This window comes from Malaclemys terrapin, chromosome 5 (genome assembly GCF_027887155.1).
Source record: "Malaclemys terrapin pileata isolate rMalTer1 chromosome 5, rMalTer1.hap1, whole genome shotgun sequence".
Taxonomy (NCBI): domain Eukaryota; kingdom Metazoa; phylum Chordata; order Testudines; family Emydidae; genus Malaclemys; species Malaclemys terrapin.
In genome coordinates, this window is record NC_071509.1 from 69,865,476 (window position 1) to 69,880,161 (window position 14,686).

Below are 14,686 nucleotides of genomic sequence, written 5' to 3' on the forward strand. Positions count from 1 at the left end.
TTTCTGCTTCTTCTACAGCACTCAAACTAACATTGTTTCCTGGTGAGCTAATTGTATCCTATAGACCTAAACATCCATAATATCTTTCCATGGAGAGCCTTCTCCTAGAAATTGCCAGCAGTCTAGTATTCTCTCTCATAGATGCCAACAACACACATACACCTCTACCTCGATATAACGTGACCCGATATAACACAAATTCAGATATAATGTGGTAAAGCAGTGCTCCCGGGCGGGGCGGGGCTGTGCACTCCGGTGGATCAAAGCAAGTTCAATATAACGCGTTTTCACCTATAACGCGGTAAGATTTTTTGGCTCCCGAGGACAGCGTTATATCCCGGTAGAGGTGTATATTAATTCGTCGATTGTATTTGTACATTATTCTAGCATGGAGGGAAATATTCTAACATGTTTTTTGTAATTTTATCCCTCACTATTTATACTCACAAAAACATATCTATATATTTGCCTCAATTAATATAATGTGGCAATGATATCCGCAAGTTGAATACATAGACTAGATGTGTTTTCTTTTTTCTGTCTTAAACTTGATGCCTTTTGAATTCATTAGATGTTCCCTCACACTTGTGCGGAGTGATCTCACATGGCATTCCATGCTATTCACCACTCTGCATGCATTTCTGTCATATTTTCTTACTCCTTTCCAGATAAAACAGTCAGAGACAGATTCACTCTGACGGCACAAAACTGACCCCCGACACTCAAGATGAAGGTCTGCAACATAGTACTTTCATTTTCCACAGAGCACACAGACCTAATATGGCCATCACATAATTTTTAAAGGCATAGACTAATAATTCTATCAAACCACACAGAATGCTAATCTGCAGCACACTGTGATACACTCCCCCTTCCTCCCAAGTACGCTGCTCAAGAAAGGTAGGTGTATGTGTGAATGATGAAGGGTGTCCTCCTGAGGGGAACGGGAAGAGGCATGCAGGGAGCTGGTATGGAGCAGACTACCTGGAGTCTTTATTCCTCTTCCAATTGAAGGCCAAAGGGGACAGAGCACAAGAGAACCACAGATGAGGAGAATTCTCTCTCCACCCCAATAATTCAGGCTGTCAAAAACAAACATTCAAGACCCTGTAGGCCAAAGTTCTATGTTTAAAATGGATTCTTAAATTCCTGAAAACAGGGCCTGGTGATCAGAGTTCTTGAAACATCCTTACTCCAGACTGGCCAGAGCTTGTAAATAAAAATCCTTTCTTTAGCATCCTGGAAGGTGTATTAAGGGAAACTGTATTATCTAGAATCCCATATCATTACAGAGGGCTGGAAAAAAAAACAAACGAAGTTCTGCCAAGCTTCCATTTCACTTAAATGATTAATAAATTCAATTTCAGATTTGGGGCCAAAATAAAGGTGTGCAAATGACAGCGGTTTGGCTGCCCCAGCTGTAACACTGTAATATTTAAACTAGTTTTCCTAGTTCCTGTTAGGTCTATTAAACATTGGAACTTTTTTTCCATTGGGTTTATTGAGAGGTTTTTATGTTTTACTAGGATTATATTTATAGTTTTTGGTTAGTTTATATTTCACTTATGTCTAGTTATCTGATATTTAAGTAGGTTGTGATTCATATAGTGTGTACCATTGACATGATTCTGACAGACTCACTGATTGTCTTGTGATGGTGCTCATAGAAGCACAAATATATTACTAGTAGCACAGCCAAATTACCATGGTTAAGGCTGTTTGCCATGAGAGCTTTCATCAAATGATATTTGGCAGACCACTGCTGGTGGAGTAAACTCTGATATAATTAATTATGCATGTAATATGTATATAACGAATGCATGAACCAAAACTAAATCATCCACAATTCTGGCAATTTTTTCAGAGTTCTTTTCCTACAGTCTGACTGCTGAAAAACAGGCTGGGCCTCAGGCACTTATGCTCACCACCATGTGATGACCACCATTATAAGCATGGGTATGGTCATTAATATCTCTATCTGACAAAATGGTACAATGTACGCATCCCTAGTGCATAGCGATATAAAATGAAAGTCCCAGCTTATTTCAATGGGCAAAATGCAATTCCAGTTATACTCCAGATAGAGAGAATTTGTTTTTGTGAAAAAAAATTCCTTCACTGTTCACTTTATGTTTATGTGACTGGCTTGTCTGAGAGCAGCCATCCAGTCAAGTCAGTATGAAAGACAGGCGCAGGGAGGTCTGTACATCTATTAGCTGTTGACATTTGCTGGCAGAAATAATATTTGAGAAAGAGTTAGAAGTCAGTCTCTCAAATGCTTTTCACTTCACCCTATCGCATTTTAATAGGTGCCAAAGTTTTCCTCCTTTCTGGGGTTTCTGTAATAACTAGGCATAGCAAAGTAAATAAAGAGCATAAAGTTAGCCTTAACCTGACCCTGCCAGTCCAGCCAGCATAGAATCTGCCTTTTGGGCCAGCTGTACAGCAATCTTCCTCCTGGCCACAGGAAATTATTTTTTGCTATGAGAAAAAAAGGTTTTCTTGAACTTGGTTTCCATTCTGTGCTCTGCTTAACTCTTTTGTCTATTTTTCCTTTCCCCAGAAAGTTTAACTGGACATATTCTCTATTGTACAGAGGTAGTTTGCTTCCTAAGCTAGGAGACATTGCTTACCAGTCAGCTAGGATTTTGACAGCAGTCAGCCTGCTGAACAAGGCTGCAGGCTATCAGCCCCAAATCCCTGCCACCAGGAGGTTATTTTGTTGGTTTTGGTTTTTAAATCAGTCTGAAAACTGAAGCTGACAAGTGCTATCAACATGCAGCTATTCTGAATAATCCTTGATTATTTGATCCCTCCCTTCCCACTCGGACCTGCTGCTGCCTGCTCACTTGTTTTCCCCCGAGTGTCCCTCCATCTTTCTTCTTGCTCTCACCTCACCCACATTAGAAAGAATCTATCTCCCAGCAGGTAGAAAGAGATGAGGTAGAGATCACTCACCCACACCCATAGCAAGAAGAAAAGGCTGATCCTAAATTCTGCAGCAAGGCCCCCATCCCGGAAATTTTATGACATGTCAATGTTAGATCCTGAGGCAAAATGGAAACATACGTTTTTATTCAGTTACATATTCAAACAAATAATGCAATCAATACTGTTTTCTATAATTCAATAATGAACTCATTTTCTGAATGGTTTTCTCTACATCTCTTATTACCATAGAATTTCCAATGGGCTACAGAAATCTGAAGGCCTCACTGCACTATCTAGGTCCAGTGTTCTGCAGAGTGCACAGGACCCTGGCCTTACCCACGATATATTACTGTGCTTTTTGCTACTAGCCAGATCCTAATTCATTAATAAAATAGTAATAATAATAATAATAGTCCTTTGCATTTCTAGATCACCTTTGATCTCAGAGTGCTTTATAATTAATGAATTGAGCCTCATAACAACCACAGCTGAATTAGTCTGGCCTCAATAGTTCTTCATGGTTTGAATAGTACAAGACACTATTATTTTGTGCTTAACAGAATAATCAAATAGATACCAGGAAGTAAGCAGTAAAAGGAGAAATGTTGTTAAAAAAATTAAAACAAATATTAATTTGCAGCACATTCTCCATTGACCATCCTTGCTTTCTTTGTAGTCTGTGGCAAAACCTCATTGACATTAATGGGTGCAAACTTGGATCTCAAATAAATAGAGAATTAAAAGTTTATGTAGCAATGTGCTAAGAAATTTAAGTTCCGTGATATTCATTTATCTCAAAATATATTTGAGTGTGTCTAGTGCAAGGAACAATGTGAAATTTCCACAAGAGCAAACTCCTACCTCTTCCATTGCAAATGGCCTGTTGCACAACTGCCTGCCATTGAAGTGTACTTTAAAAAAAATCCACAGGTACAATACATAGGTTAGGTCATACACAATCAAAAGTTATGACATTCAATATTAAGGCTACAATTCTGTCTTTAACTCTCCTCACTGAACCTTATGAACAGCAGCAGCAGGGGTTAAAAATGTAGTGTCACCCTGAATTGTGAATTCAATTGGTTTTGTTGTTATGCCAGGATACTTAACCCTGTTCTTTTCATAAAATAAAGGAATAATTCCTGATACATTAGGGATACAAGTCATGTAAATGAAAACTTGTAAATTGTGTCTGTAGTCTATAAATCATACAATTGATTTGGGAATCAGTGCCTTATGGCTCAGAAAGTAGTAATTGCTATTAACTCCCATTTATCAGTATAAAATTGGCAATTTAACTGACTGATTTATAAATTGATATGTTAAATTTAGTTCAATATCCTAATTTAATAATGAGATCACATATGGATGTTCAAAAATATTATATTCTGGTTGGTTGATGCTCAAAGCATGCCCTTATTAAGACAGATTGTCTCCTTTCCCTTGTCCTTTTAAAAGAAGGACAAAACAAACTATATATCTCATTCATTCTGTCTGACAGAAAAGCCATGTTTCCATATAACCCCCTCCTCCAGTAATAGTGAATGCTTGTCTAACCATATCATTCATTCTCTTTTTAACCTTTATGATGTCATAATCTTTTGCAGCAATAAGTGTTGATTCATTCCTGCAGACTTTTGGAAATCACACAGGGAGTCAGACTACTGAAGTGAAATCAAGCAATAAATCTACCAGGTATGTTTGAGACAAAAGTTGGGAAGCAGAACAGACAACAATTTTTGTATACATGTTTCCACACTGTTCCTAAAGCACGTGGCAGGTCCCCTGAGACTTGGGGCATTCTGGTGCAGGCGACTACAAATTTTGATATAGATCCATTTAAATCAAATTATAAACCCCAGTTTTTAATTAATTCAGTAAAAAAAATTAATACAATCAGCACATTAGCCCACGTGTTATTTAATTTTGGTATTAAGCTCTCCAGCTGGAGAGATGTAAGACAGTTTTGAATTAGAATAAACACATTTGCTGGATGCTGGTGTTAAAAGGAATGTCCGTGAGAGAATTAACAGTGCTGATACTAAAGTCATCATCTTTACGTTTCAGAATTAGCACCCCCAGTCAGATGTGATCTTATCAGAGCTATGTACTAGGTTGTCTGTGGACCCAGGAAGACAACATTGAACCAGTTTACACTCAGTTCACATTTTCATGGGTTATGAATATAACTTATGGGTTAGAAACAATTTTTATTCTAAAATGAAAGCTCAGAATCTGGAGCACCATTCCACAGCAAAAGGTGGATTCCCCAACAAGTATCCAGGCTGTGGAATCACACGATATGTGGACTTTTCCCCATAACGGTCAGACCCATCCAAGAACATGCTCTGAGATACAGGAGAATATGAAGGGATTATTCTCAGATGATAACCACACAAAACTATGGTCTGAAATTTAACATATCCTTTGTATATTTTACATCATCATCATCATCTATCAGGCAAGCCTATATCAAGACAACTCCTTGAAAAGCCTGGTATTCATTTGGTAAATCATAATGGCTCGTGGGGCCCTGTGTACCAGTTATGAAAGCTCAAGACAAAGCAATGGGAAAAATAGCTCTCCCTAGTCTAGCCAAGTTTTAAAGAAATAATTCAGTTGGATTTGGGACCTGGTCCATGACCTCTTTTGAGTAGAAGCCAGGGTGTATACTCTATGGTCCTTAGGAATTAACTAAGCACTCTCTTTTTCCAAATAGATTCAATTTCTCATTTTTTAGCAGATTGAAAACAAACAGAAATAACCCCCACACAACACAGCCCTAATTTAGGGCCTGATTCTGATCTCATATACAGTGATGTAAATCATAAGCAACTCCACTGAAGTCAATGCAGTAACACCACAGTAAAACCAGTGTGAAATCAGAATTAACCCCTCCAACCCCATGATTCTGTAATTACAGAACCACTTGAGGAACAGTAGCTTAAGCAAGAAGGTAGCTTTAATAAATGTTGAAGAAAGAATTCAATCACCTGGATTTAAAATGCATATTCATTGTGTAGTATATTTTAGGAGCTAAGTGCATCATCTATGATACTAGCTTAATTTTTCTCTATCACTTTGTCTATGGTTTATACTGCATTCATCCTTTCTAGCCATGTGGTACGCACCCATTTCCCTGGACATATGTTATACATCCATGGGTAGTGAGTGAGAAAAATAACATTTGATTAAAACCAGAAAAAAGACATTAAAGATACAACCTCAGTTTAAAGTAGTTGTTTTTGAAGTATTATTCTTTATAAAAGAATTAATTGAAATACACTTCCTAATATTCCTGACAAGGAGAGCTTATATGGTACAGAACAGGATTACATTATGAAAAGGGAAGTGTGGCGTTTTCAGCAGGGAAAGGTTGGAGGTTGAGACTGGTAGGTAAATGAGTAAATAATGATGAGTGACCTTCAAAAGGGTTGGTGGCTATCTGGGTGTTTATCTGAAGATAATCCAGACTGTTTTGGTCTAGAAATCTCATGAAAACAGGTCTATTTCTACCAGCAAGTAAGACAAAATTATTTCAGTTTGCAACAACTTCTGCTTTTTCATATGCAACCTTACAGCCAAATCATACTCTAATTTAAAAAAAGATAAATCTTGAGTAATACCACTAGCACCAATGGAGTTATTCTTTATTTATACTGATGTAAATTGGAGCACAATTTAGCTCTTTGAAGACTAGTTATAGGGAAAAAAAACATAATTCTGTGTAACCACAGCTTAGCAGCAGATGTCTAGCCCAGATTCAAAAGTGTCTCTTGTCCATGATCAGGCAAAGCTGTTTCTCTAGTTTCACTCCACTGCCAAATGTATCATTCAATTGAACCATCCTTTCCTGTCCAATGATGGACATATGAAGATTGAAATATGGCCACTAATTATAAGGCTATGTGATTTTACTGAGCATATTTCAGAGGTTGCCAATCATATTAGAAAAGCTGGAAAATCTGAAATTCAGTGTGAAGCTCAGGAGGTGCAAAAATACAGAAGAAAAAAATATATACAAAACCCCATTGATGTAAATCAACAGTTTTTGCTGAACTCTAGTGTAATAACTAAATAACACAAAATCAAAGTTTCAAATCCCAATGCCTTTTTATTTTGCAGGTGGAGTTCAGATCCAAATCTCAAGACGCCCTTTGAAACTTCTAGCTCTGAGTAAGATTTTAAAACTAGGTCAGGTCTAAAACCAGGTCATTCTTTTCAGGTTCCAGCTAGAGGGAACCAAAGTCTTGCAAGAACAGCCATAGACAAAGGATTTCAACCCAAAATAGTTAAATTCTAGCCAACAAAGATATTTTCACTATGCAAGATGGTAGAAATCTTGTGAGATTAGTTGTACATTGAGTTTCCCACAATTTGAGGTGGAAATCTCATGAGACCATCTGGTAACATCTATTGAATCTAAAATCTAGCCCTGATTTGCCCTGGAACCCAAACTGTAGCCTAAAGCTAATTCAGATCTGGATTTGTATGCTGCCTCCTTTGTCCATTGCATGAACTGACTACCTTGATGAAAGAAGCCCTTGAACTCTTCTGTAAAGAAAGCAGAGGAACACTGTTGATGAATAGGGTAAATTGTGATTGAGAAATAGTATTGAAATTTTCTTCTGATCAGTCCTGAAAACATGAATTTTGTCGTTATAAAAATACACCTTTTTAAGAAGTGCTTTCCGGATGATTTCCCCTATCAACACCACCACACAAAAAAATCCCAAGAAGGCTTCAATTCAGACCTACTTGTCCACAGATGAACGGAGAGACATTTTTGTTTCAGACTCTGGGTGGGATTTTCAAAAGTGCCTAAGCAATTTTGGAACACAAGTTTGCATTGACTTTCCATGAGATTTGTGCTCAAATCATTTAGGTGTTTTTGAAAATCCCATCCTCTATCGCTCCTTTATTTTGCACAGTGCTTAGATACCAAACTGAAGAGCACCTTAGATCTATCAATGGTAGATTATGAAATTGTGACTGTTCTAATTAGATTTCTTCATTCATGTATGTTCATTTCCAACATTAACATATTTCATGAGAATACAAAACTACAAAGCAATCATATCTGATATTTTTTGGTCCTATCAGCATAAACAAGAAACAAACCTCCCCATTCATAGTAAGTGATATTTTCTGAAAAAAGAAAAGCTTTATTGAGATAATTTTCATATACATTGACAGCTATGAAAAAGTCATCATTTGCCAACAAACACACAATGTTAATGGAGATGCTAGGGGTTTATTCTCAGGGTTGGAAGAGGAAGTAACTGTCCTTTCTCTATTTTTGTAGCAACATAATTTTTGCCTGTCACCCAGGTTGATTACTTTGGGATCATTTTTTACTCCTTTTACCCATCTCACTACATATGCTAGCTATCGTATCCTGCAATTTCTTCTTCCACAACATTCAAGAATCTGACCCAATTCCTTTATGTGTCTATGGTTAAAACATTTATCCATACCCTCCCATTTATTCCCACCTTAATTACAGTAGTCTCTTTCTTTCTGTCATCCCCAATTACTTTTTTGTTTGCAGTGTTGTGAAGTGTCACACTTTCCTCCAGCTCACTTAAAACAGTACAGTGAAAATAATCCTCTTCTCCCTAGGCTCAATTCATTTACTCACCTCTTCTAATTCTCTCATTGACTCCCCCATTTCTTACCGCTTTAAAAGCCCTGCACAAGTCCATCCCACCTACATCTCTTCTCTTGTTTTCATCACACCCCTCTTCATTCCACCAGTGCCACCAGTCTCCTCACCATTTCTGTAGTTTCTTTGTCCTACTCTCATCTTCTTGGTTTTTTCCATGCCCCACCCATATGCTTCCATATTCTCGTCTGCTCCCCCCTCCCCAATGTCTCCTTGCAAATCCTTCCTAAAAAAACACTTCTTCCGCATGGTCCACAAGCAGGTTTAGCAAATAATAAATATTGCTACAGCTAGAGCTGTGCAGTACCAGAATTTCCATTTAGCGGAAAACTCCATTATTTCAAAATTTGTTTTCATTCCAAATTGAAACAAAGCACTGAATTTTGAAATTTCCTTTCAAAAATCTGTTTCAAATGAAAGGGAGTAGTGGTGTGCTCCCTTTCCTTTCCTCCTTCAAAATCCATCTAATTCCCCAAACTTTTCATCTTTAATATAGGTGAATCTTTCTGTTTGCTCAATGGTGCATAGTGCTCCTATGTTTATGTACACATCGGCTCTGTAGATTTAAGGACATTTTCTCAAATGGTTATAACTTTGCTAAAATTGAAATTAATCTTTTCCAAACCAACCACAGGCACTGTGCCTGATAAACAGCTATGTCCATGTCAAGCTCAGTACTTCAGTTATTTTCACTATAATTTGTCTTAAGGTGTGGCTAATTTTTTTTCCAATTGATGATATATATATATTTACCCCAATCTTATTGAATTCAAAGCATTGAAAGGATTTTGTTCAGTTAAAAAAAAAAAAAAAAAAAAAAACCACCTTTGGGGAGACAGCCAGCACGTAAAATTTCAGTTCAAAAAGCAGGTATTTCAGAAGTTACCAATGTGTTGAAATGAGGGCTCACAACCAAAACTTGGGAAATGGTGCTATAAAGAACCATTATAGGAGTACATGCAAGAACTGTGCTCAGATATAAGTTCCTAACCAGAAAATAGTTCCCTGTGCCTTTAGGCCCTAATCCAACAAGGGTGCACCTGCACACTGCAGCTTCAGGACCTTAGGTTGTATAAGCTTTTTCTTTGAGTCTGTGTTACAAGAATCTAACCTAAAGCCCACTGAAATGAAAGCAGAGTTGCCTATTGATTTCAGTGGGCTTTGGACGAGGCCCCAGGTGCACACTAAAGTATTAGAAGCACTATATGTCCAAGAACTATATGTTGACTTGCTGGTACAAAGAACTTACAAAAAATATTTTCTAGAACATATATGTTGTAGAAGGTGAACAGCACTGGAAAAAATAAAAACAAGAACTTTCAAGCTCCAAGGGCAAAGCAAAACAGCTGCAGAGAAAGCAATTCACAAACCAGTTACCTTTGATCCCTCTTTTCCTTGTGAAAAGCAAATAAAATAGCATTAAAGCAATACTAAAGTAATAAAAATCAGGCACTCAAAAGCCAGAACGTTTCTGAAATATCAAGATTGTCCTAGCAATGTTTGCTCGAGCATCACAGTTCACAACCTGCACTAGCAGGGCGGCTTCACCCATTTAGGCCAGGATTCAGCAAGGTACTTAAATACACACCAAGTTTAAATACAAAAATGTTCCTATTGAAGTCAGTGAGACTACTCACATGCTTAAAGTTAGGCATGTTCTTAAAAAACTTGCTGTGACAGGCCATACAGAATCAAGTCATCCCTTTCAGAAGGTGGTGATTTGGTCCTTTTCTTGATTAGTTACAATTAATTTTACCTCTACATTATATTCTGTGTGAACAGTTCAAATTATTCTTGATAATATGGATTATTATATATATATGAGTTTATAATGAATTTTGTTTGCCATATTCTGCCCATGGCCTTGCTGGGTTCCTTGTTTTGTATGTGAAAACTGTGTAAGCTAACTTTGTGGAAATATGAATATATTGCATTATTCGCATTTCACAGTATCTGTGTTCTCAAGGTAAATTCCGTGATGTACTTTTTCCCACAGTAATATATTTTAAATATCCTGATAATTACACCAATTAGAACCATAAAATACTAGCTGAACTCTGCTTCATTCTAACATAAGTAGAGTAGTAATCAAGATTTCCCAGAAAAAACAGTGACTCACCACAGGAAAGAATGAGCCAAGGATACAGCATGTCTTTATTTTAGAATACCAGACATTGCAGATTACCCAGTGAACAGTTAGTTTCTTATAAATGCCAGTATGTTCAAATCAAAAACTGATTTATTAGAAACAATAAAAAATCATGTTTCTTTATCGCTTTTATAGAAAAAAGAAATTGATATTAATCAGGACAAAGACAAGTTAGGATGTTGGTTAATCGCAGTATAACTTCTGACCACCCTTCAAAAAATTGTCATCAATGTACTAAATGGCTTTATAAAAAGCTATTTAACAGTGAATAATAAAAGGAAGGTTCAAGCATAAATCTGGAAATGGCTCAAGCACAAACTTACATTATCCTTACAATATTTATACTAGAACCCTAACATTCATTTGTGTGTGATTGTCTATATGTGTAGGTAGGTACCTCTCACTCTCTTATTATAGGTAGTGCAGGTAGCTACACCTATAGCTCAGATTGCCCATCACTTTCCATTATAAAAACTGCTTTTAGTTGCTTGTAATTTTGCCAAACTTATTTTGCAAAACTTCCCCTGCAATTGTGCCTAACAGCCTCCAGGGGACACTGCGGTACTAGGCACAGGAAAGAGCCGGGCAACTGTCTGTCTTGTATCTCAAGGCTCCCCCTCCTGGTGTCGGGCTACCATGAAAAGGAGGGAGGAAATAGCCTGACTTGGATGCAGAAGGGTGAGGAACGGGGCAGAGGTAACTGGGGATAGGAGCAGGAGCTAGGAGGGGGACGCAGGGGCAGAAGCCAGGAATAGGGAAAAATAAAATGAGGAGAAGGGTATAGCAGCAGGGGACTGGGTCAGAAGGGTCTATAACTCATTATTCACGAGTTTCAACATTGCTTTGCTGTTTAGCAAATAGCTGTGAAACCCACTGGCCAATTGTACATCTTCATCCACCTCTAGTGGCAGGTGCATACAAAGGTTACAGCCTTCTACTGCTACCATTTACTCCCTTAGCATAAGTGGTAGAGAACTGTGTTGTGGATCAGAAGATTCCAACCATGCTGATGACCCTAGTGTGTGTGTGTGTGTGGGGGGGGAGATATGAAACCTGGGTAACAAAGAAGAGGAACTGGAATTGCTCATTTATGAGCATAAATTTGATCTAGTCAGTATTACTGAAACCTGATTCTGGTGTTACTGATTCCATAATTGAAATGTTCAAATCAATGGTTATAACCTATTTAGGAAGGATCAAATGGGCAAAAGGAAATGTTCTTGAATACCTATGGATCAATGTCTTAACAGATAAAGCACAAGATGGGGTAGTAGTTGGTGTTTGCTACAGACCACCAAGTCACACTAGGGAACAGGATGACCAGCTCCTTACACACCTATCTATAATGTGTAGGGGAAAAAGCTGCATGATCATGGGAGACAACAATCTGAATGACATATGCTGGAGGTCTCATGCTGCCCATACGAAGACATCCTTGGAATTACTATATATTATAGATAACAATTTCTTAACTCAAAAAGCATTGCATCCAATTCTATATACTCAATACATGGAAAAATACTAAAATAAATTATTAAATAATCAATTTGTAAGTGCGCAGAGGATAAGAAGAATATAAACAATAGACATACTCAAAGAGAAGTTATCAATGGTTCACTGTCAAACTGGGAGGGCATATTTAGTGAGATCCTGCAGGGCTTAGTTCTGGATCTGGCACTATTCAATAATTTCATTAATGACTTGGTTAATAGAGTGGAGAGCATGTTATAAAATGTGTATATGACAACGCTGGGACGGGTCACAAGCACTTTGGAGGACAGGATTAGAATTCAAAACTGCCTACAAAAAATTGAGAATTGTTCTGAAATTAACAAAATGAAATTCAATAAAGATAAGTGCAAAGTATTTCACTTAGGAAGGAAAAATCAATTGCACAACTACTAAATGGAGAATAACTGATTAGGTGATGGTATTACTGAAAAGGCTCTGGGAATTATAGTAGATCACAATTTGAGTATGAGTCTACAACATGATGCAGTTTAAAAAAAAAAAGCTAATATTGTATTATCAGGAGTGCTGTATGTAGGACACGGGAGGTAATTGTCTACTTAGAATTGGTGAGGCCTCAAATGCAGTACTGGTGCCATGCTTTAGCAAAGATGTGGGCAAACTGGAGAGAGTCTGAAGGAAAGCAAAAAAAAGGTGATGAAAGATTTAAGGAACATATGAGGAATGTTTAGTCTTGAGAAAAGAAGACTGAGGGTGGAACCTGATAGTCTTCAAATATGTTAATGGCTGTTATAAAGAGGACTGTGGTCTACTCTTCTCCATGTCCACTGAAGGTAGGTGATGAAGTAGTGGGCTTAATCTGCAGCAAGGGATATTTAGGTTAGATATTAGGAAAACCTGTCCAACTACAAGGATAGTTAAGCTCTAAAGTAGGCCTCCAAGGGAGGGTGTGGAATCACCATCATTGGAGGTTTTAGGAACAAAATACCTGTTTAATACCTGTTAAATAGGTTTAACAAATACCTGTCATGGATGGTCCAGGTTTACTCGCTTGTGCCTCAGCACAGTGGACTGGATTTGTAGACCTCTCAAGGTCTTTTCCAGCCCTAGTTTTCTGTGATTCTATATTAGACCTCATCTTGATAGATAAAGAAGTGATCACAGATCTAAAAATTAATCATAACTTAGGTACAAGTGATCACGACTTGTTTACATTTATAATATGCAAACAGAATAAAGTCCTAATCAGTGATAAATATATCTTAGTTGGTGCTTTACAAAGGCCTATTTCACAAAGATGAAAACAATATGAGCCAAATCAGCTGGAAGGAAGAATTTAATCAGAAAAATGAGAATGACAATTGGGAATTGTTTAAGAAAACTTTACCAGATGCCCCAAAAGCCACAATCCTACAAAGTAGAAAGCCATATTGGTTAAATAATTGCCCTACTTTAGAGGGGAGAGAAGGCAGCTATGAAATGTAAAAATATAATACATACCAGACAGAAGAAAGGGGAAAGTTGATAGTAATAAATATAAATCAGAAGTTAGGAATTGTAGAAAGCTGATAGGAAAAGCAAAGGGACACAAGGAGAAATCTCTGGGCAGCAGAGTTAAGGATAATAGGGAGCGTTTAAAGTATATTAGGACAAAAAGAATCCTAACAATGGTGTTGGTGAGTTACTAGATGAAAATGGTAGAATTATCAATAATAAAGAAAGGCAGAGTGTTCAATAAATATTTCTCTTCTGTATTTGGGAAAAAAACAGATGATGTAGTCCAGCGATTCTCAGTAGGCAGCCTGTGGACCAAATGTGGCCCACCAAGGCTTCCTGTGTGGCCTGCCAGCTCACCTTAAAAAATTATAATTAAATTCATGAACAATAATGCCTTGCCTATATTTGCCTACGACTTCCTTAGTAAGTAACTTACTGACAGTGCTTAATTTGTAATGAAAGAGGTGCCAGGGCTCAGCCCTAGCAAGCCCCGGCACAAAATTAAACACTGCTTATTGGATCTTAAGTTCTTACAATAGTATCGGCTACATTTGAGTTAGGATGCCACCCATTTTTTCATTACTGATAGAAATGGATCCAAAAATGAATGCAAGTGGGAGTAAATGTAGCAAAGTCGACAGCGAATACTGAGCTTTTAACCCAAACTGGACAGTGGATTTTCTTTTTATTATGCCATCTCATTTAAATGCAAAACCTTTGTGTTTAATATGTCAAACCATTGTATCTGCCAGTAAGGTCGTCAACACTTTGAATCAAAGCACAGTAGCTTCTACGTGGCCTATGCTCCTGACAGTGTTGCAAGACATGACAAAATTGAAAATTTGAAGTCTTCGTATCACACTTCAAATGTTGTTCTCACAACATCAGAGACTGTACAGGAAAAAGCAAGAGGCCATGTAAGCAGTGTCAGGGATCTGTTTGGAAAAGTGTGTGCCTTTCAGAGAAATCTTGAA